This window comes from Dendrobium catenatum, unplaced genomic scaffold, assembly GCF_001605985.2.
Source record: "Dendrobium catenatum unplaced genomic scaffold, ASM160598v2 fragScaff_scaffold_1673, whole genome shotgun sequence".
In the NCBI taxonomy this organism is placed as follows: domain Eukaryota; kingdom Viridiplantae; phylum Streptophyta; class Magnoliopsida; order Asparagales; family Orchidaceae; genus Dendrobium; species Dendrobium catenatum.
In genome coordinates, this window is record NW_021320135.1 from 151,564 (window position 1) to 158,348 (window position 6,785).

The 6,785-nt window shown below is 34.8% G+C and overlaps 1 long non-coding RNA gene across 1 annotated transcript in view; it reads right to left on the reverse strand.

Annotated features, from left to right (window-relative positions):
• LOC114581355 overlaps positions 1–6,637 on the reverse strand; it is a 12,430-nt gene extending 5,793 nt beyond the window's left edge. Inside the window, exon 1 of the long non-coding RNA XR_003703275.1 lies at positions 4,641–6,637. This is a non-coding gene — a long non-coding RNA (uncharacterized LOC114581355). The remainder of the gene's footprint in view (positions 1–4,640) is intronic.
• Positions 6,638–6,785: the final 148 nt, after the last annotated feature.

Consider the following 6,785-nt stretch of genomic DNA (forward strand, 5'->3'; position numbering starts at 1 on the left):
AAAATAAAAAAAATATAAAGATATATATATATATATATTTAGTTTTACATCTTCATATTATATTCCTTTAAAAGTAAATAAATTTGATCTAATCGTTTGTTTTAATTTTAGAGACAATATATTTTATCTAATTTTGAAACAGGCGGATCTAATTTGGACCCTTGGATGAAGGATTTGGTCTCCTTTAATACTCATCTTCTCTTATTGAGAGGGAGATAGATTGGCCGGCCCTAGCTTTTGGTGGAGGTTTCTTGTTCGCGAAACCCCACGGCAAGAGTGGCCACTCTCCCTTCTTTCTCCTGGAGCAGCACACGAGCAGCTCACCGACGCCGACCTTCCCTCCTGCCGATGCCGTCCGACTCCAACTTTCTACCGGTCCGACCCAGGCAACCTCCCCTCCTTCGGCGTCCGACCATGCAAGCCGGCTCTAGCTCCTTAAGCCTCTCCTTCTCCTCTCTCGGATGGACAAAGCAAGGCTCTCGTCCGTTTCTCATGGAGGGTTCACACGATCCGACTCGCTCGACCGGCTAGATCTCGTCGCTGGCCACCTTCTAAGCTCCGCTACCCATCCGGACTCCAGCCCTCTTCCCCATTTACTTTTGCCTTGCAAAGAGGGTGGCGGGATGATTTTCTTGTCCAAACAGTTCAACTACAGCAGCTCGAACCAGGAAGAAAAATGCAAGGGGAGGCTGTCGGGGTCTCCTTTTTTTCATTCAGCCAAGATAAAAAAGCTGCTTGCATTTTTGATGACTGGAGACATAAACAAGAGAAGAAAATGTAAGATGAGCATTTAAATATTTTCTCTACACATTTTACAAGCTTCAAATCTAGTAAAAATATAGTTTGGGGCTTCATAAGTTTACTTCTCTAGATGTCCGACAGTGAAAATGTATTATAGTTTTCTTAAGTTGTTGTTTATTCATTTCCCGGTACAGCTGATGTTGTAGCGAGAAGTATGATATATGTTAATTATTTTTTCCTTAAAAAAAAAAGCATTGCAGCTCTCATGAGGGTGCCAAACGTTCAAAATCCCATTTTTTTTTAGTACAGACAACCTCAGAGTATAGTATAACCAGTATGGTGGAATAAGTGTTGTTCATCTCTCTCAAATAAAAGTTTAGAAATAAAATGTTTTAGAATATCTGATTTAAAATTAATCAATATTAATTATAAATTAGTAAATTCATTTGGAGACACATTTATAATTATTTTTCTCTCTCCTAAAAAAAAAAGAAAGAAAGAAACTCTTTCACTGTTAACTTTAGAAGTTTTCTTATATGATATTTTGGATTACTTATTTAATAAATAAGTTAGATATATTCAATTGAACCATAGTGTCCTGAATGCACAAGTTGTGTTTTTTTTTTTTTAACATCCACGTTGTGTTTGTTTCTCTTATATCTCAAGGCATGTGTCTGTGTAATTTCTTATGAGTGGACAATATAATAGTGGCTTGTTGATGATGCTGGCCGTTAGTTATCTCGGAAGGTTGAAATCATTTTAATGCTATGATATGAAAGTTATTTTAATAAAAAAAATCCCAAAAGAGGCATTTGAGTGTGGCTGCTCCTTTAGAATTGTTTGAATCAATGAAAAGAAAGTCTCTATAGATTAAATTATTATATTTTAGAGAAGCAATAAATTCATTTCAAAATGCAATAGCTAATCCATTGATGTTGTAGTATAAGCTCAATGTGAAATACCCAGGATTCTGAAGGATTCATTCTATGCACTCACATCGTTAATAATTCTATTTCATAGTTAAAAAATAAAAAGTGATTTAGTAACGTGATTTGCAAATGGTATTGTATGTAGAAGTGCCTCATTTAAGATAATAAGATTTACATGAGCTTGACTTCATTCCATAGACGATTGTTTGCGAGTGTAAATTAAGTTTGGTATAAAGCATGCGGTGGATGTAGAACTGTATTTCTTACATTTGCATAGTAAGTATTCATATTTATTTATGAACCCCGACACTGCATGTATGCTTCGTGTTATATAAAGTAAAATTTGATAGCTTTGTTAGATCAACTTGCTTGCTTCACATTCTAGCTGCAAGCATAATCATGTTAGAAGAGTTATGCAAATGTTTAGATGTAGATATTGTATTTACACGTGATATCAAAGGCTAAAGGATTCATTGGTAATACTTGTATGTGGTAAAACAAATGTTATACATGTAGACTTCTTTGATAATATCATTATTCCAATAGTGCATGTCTATGTTGGTAGTCATCCATGTATCTCATGCTTAGCCTGTTTCCTCTTCACACATGTTAGAAAGTATTTTGCTTTATGTATAATCTTTTCACATACTCTAAAGTAGTAAATTTCTAAATCTTAGGTTGCTAATTTATCATATGACTCATGCATAATTCTTCCTGCACTCTATGTTAGAAAATTCCTTACATGAATTTTTGTCCTAACGTTTGATAGATAGAAATGTTGAATTACATGATTATTGGATTTCTGTTTATTTACATTTTTCTTCTGAATGGCATCTACGCTCACCCATATCCTTCTATTTTTGTTTTGTCTTACGAGGTACCTTCGTCGTTGTGTACGCATTGGTTGGTGGGTCGTTCGCATGGGAGCTTCTAAGTGGGCACGCCTGGGTCAGGTATACTTTGATAGTCCTGTAGAGACTCCTCTTTGTATTGCCGAATGGTTACACATTAACACACACATTTGACTGCTTTTACTTTCCCACCCAAATACGCTTGCTAGGATGTTTAGTTAGCCGGCCATAGGTTAGTCCACTAACGAAGCTTTGGCCTTGTGGGCCAAAGCTTGCCCCATTTGATCTAAAGTGTTGTGAAAGCTTAAAAATGAGATATTTTGATGTGTTAGGGATCCAAAGCGAAAAGAAAACCCTTTATAGGAAATTTCTTCTCATTTGATGGTGCAACACAAAGAGCCTGAAGGGAAAGAAGCTGAAGATAAATAAAATATCTCATTTTTAAGACTTGCGTCATTCCATAAGGTTAGAACCCAGGTTGTTGTCGGTGGAGCCTGGCCACCACTACTTTTCTGTACTTTGGTTGTATATTGAATGGCACTTGTCATGGACTTTGGAGACTCTATTTTGTTGGCTTGTTGTGTTTACTTTGTTTGTGCTATATATATATATATATATATATATATCTATGAACCTCGACACTACATGTATATTTGGTGTTATATAAAGTAAAGTTTGATAGCTTTGTTAGATCAACTTGCTGGCTTCATATTCTAGTTGCAAGCATAATTATGTTAGAAGAGTTCTGCGAATGTTTAGGTTTAGACATTGTGTTTACATGCGATATCAAAGGCTTAAGGATTCATTGGTAATACTTGTATGTGGTAAAACAAATGTTATACATGTAGACTTCTTTGGTAATATCATTATTCCAATAGTGCATGTCTATGTTGGTAGTCATCCATGTATCTCACGCTTAGCCCATTTGCTTTTCACACATGTTAGAAAGTATTTTGTTTTATGTATAATCTTTTCACATGCTCTAAAGTAGTAGATTTCTAAATCTTAGGTTGCTAATTTATCATCTGACTCATGCATAATTCTTCTTCCACTCTATGTTAGAAAACTCATTACATGAATTTATGCTTTAACATTTAATAAATATGAATGTTGAATGGTATGATCATTGATTTCATTGATTGATTTATTTATTATTATTATTATTTACCTCCATTTTTCTTTTGAATGGCATCTACGCTCATCCATTTCTATTTCTTTTGTTTTGTCTTGCGAGGTACATCGAGTTTTGGGTATGCATTGATCAATTGGTCGTTTGTATTGGAGCTTCTAAGTGGGCACGCCTGGGTCAGGTATACCTTGATAGTCCTGTAGAGACTCCTCATTGTATTGTCGAACGGCTACACATTAGCACACACATTTGATTGCTTTTACTTTCCTGCCCAAATATAATTGCTAGGATGTTTAGTTAGCCGGCCATAAGTTAGTCCACTAACGAAGCTTTGGCCTTGTAGGCCAAAGCTTGCTCCCTTATCATGAAACCTAGGGACCCTTATGGTCATTTTAGGCCTGTAGTGTAGGCCACCTATGTGTGTCATATGCATCATTTTTCCCACACGAAGTGGGCATCACTAGGATTTTTTTTTTCTTTGGGTTTTAAAATGATTAAGTAACTCTAAAAAATTGATTCTTAATGATTTTATGCCTCCTAATGTCTCTCACAAGCATGCTAAGGAAAAATATACGAAAATGAAATAAAATATGAGCTCTAGCATGTTAGGTGGCTTCCTTCGATTAGTTTCATGATTACAACTCCTAAAATTCTTTAATTGAACTATAATCTCTAAAATTCCCTTAACCAATATACAGTTTTAAAATCATTAATTACTCCAATCGAATATTAAAATATGTAAAATAAATCTTTAACCAACTCCTAATCTAATCACATATGATAATCTATATTAATTAAGGTTAAACTAAATTAAGATCATTAAAATCTTCTCAACCAACATTCTAGTGTTTAACAAAGCATTGAGACACTAATATTTGAACTTAAACTAAAGCCTCCTAATTGTAAGCAACCCAAAATGAGCCTATTGGAGGAGCAAAGGAATTTCAAGATATGCCTTAGTGCCTTAACCTATATGGAATTTACATTCACTTTTGTGCTTTAGCTTAAAAAATATGCAAATCTCTATGTAAATTGCCCCTACCTTAGAAAAGATTAAATCCATCTTTATTAACCTAAACCAACTACCTTAGTCACCCAAGTGTTATAACTTAGGTCAGGTAGAACCCATGTACATTTCTATAGATAGCGTGTCATTCCACTCTCATGTCAGCCTCTAAAAATAAATTTACCTTAGACATAGGAAGCTTAGGATTTTCTTTTTATGGTGGGTAGTAGGCCCACCTTAGTGGTGTCACCCTTAGCCATTCCTCGAGTCCTAGATTATTATCAAGGGAAGGATTAACCAACCCTTGCCAAGGATTAACCAACCCTTGCCACCTTTTTTAATAATCTCAACCTTAATTAGGAGTAGGATTGAGGATGAGTTATTTGCCCCTCAATTCTTTATAATCTTAGTATAGGTTAGGGCCTAAGCCTTTAGGCTCTTGATAATTTAATAACTCAAATTTTAATCCCTAATTTAAGCTTTAATTAATTCACCCCAAATGGCTAAGCAATTAAATAAAAACTTGAGGGCTAATAAATTAAACCATAAGAACTCAACTTTGTAACTCAAACCACTCACCTAATTTGGGGTAGTTAAGTACACCTTTTTGCACACACTTAGGTGCTGGATAGGACACTTTTTTTATAGGCATCCTAGGGTAGGGTGTAGCTAGGATAACCCTTTTACACTTTCTTTCTTTTACATTTTACATATGTGATGATGTGATGTTTGTTTCTGGCTTGGTTTGTTTTCTTTGGTTGTTTTCTCTTCCTTTTTGATTGATGAGTGGGCACTTGTCCTTAAGTGGTTATATCTTTTTTTAAAAATATCTTTTGCAGGTGGTCATATTTCTAAAGGGCAATATAAAAAATGCTCTCATCATAAATATGCTCTTTAATAGGTACTGCGACGAATGCTAAAAAGCCCATTGGGAATATGGCCCTAAGGACTAGGTTCTGGATGATGTGTGATTTTTTTTATTATTATTATTATTATAATTGTGCTAATATGTATTTTTTGTAGGGAGTCAATGTAATTTTCTTTAAAATGTAATTTGATCTAAAGTGTTGTGAAAGCTTAAAAATGAGATATTTTGATGTGTTAGGGATCCAAAGCGAAAAGAAAACCCTTTATAGGGAATTTCTTCTCATTTGGATATCCTATTGGATGGTGCAACACAAGGAGCCTGAAGGGAAAGAAACTAAAGATAAATAAAATACCTCATTTTTTTAAGACTTGCGTCATTCCATAGGGATAGAACCCAGGTTGTTGTCGGTGGAGCCTGGCCACCACTACTTTTCTGTACTTTGGTTGTATATTGAATGGCACTTGCCATGGACTTTGGAAACTCTATTTTGCTGGCTTGTTGTGTTTTCTTTGTTTGCGCATTAGAACTGCATGCTTTTTCCTAGGTTTCTTAAATCACTTTGTTTGGGTGTGGCTCGGACGGAGTCAACGTTAGGCTCTTTAGGATGTTAAATTTTCTATAAAGTTAAATTTTATTTAAGCAAGATAAAAAGTGAATATATGATTAAAATTAACCAATTTTTTTTAAAAAAATTAATGCATGATTCCTTTAAAGGGGTCACTTTTTAAATTATAATAAATAAGCCTTGCTCACTTTACAGTGACTATTGGCCAGTCCTGATTGGCCTTACTTACACATGCATAGCCTTGAGTCAGCATATAGATTTTTTTTTTTTTTCTTTTATAACATAGAGGGATAGTTTACTTTGCATAAGCATAGTACCATTCATAGTCGGGTTTGATACCCATTTCCTTTTCTATCCCCTACCACTCTTGCATTTGCATAAGACTGGATAACATGGATTTGATACGCTAGGTGGAGTTTAGCTGGTACCCCTTTCCGAGCAGGGTGGTAAATCCAGGTCGGGGCTACTTAGATCCCTTGGGGGATTTAAGCCATAAGTCCCCTCATTGTGTCACTTTTTATGAATTTTGAATCCGTTACTTCTCTTAGGATAATAATCTTGTCTTCGATCTTTTAAACTCAAAATTTTAATTACATCTTTATCCATTCAAAAATGTCTAATCATCACTAAGGATAAATAGAAGAGACTCTTTGGAATAAAACTTAGGAACTCTTTTTGTGCACCAAATCAAGAAGT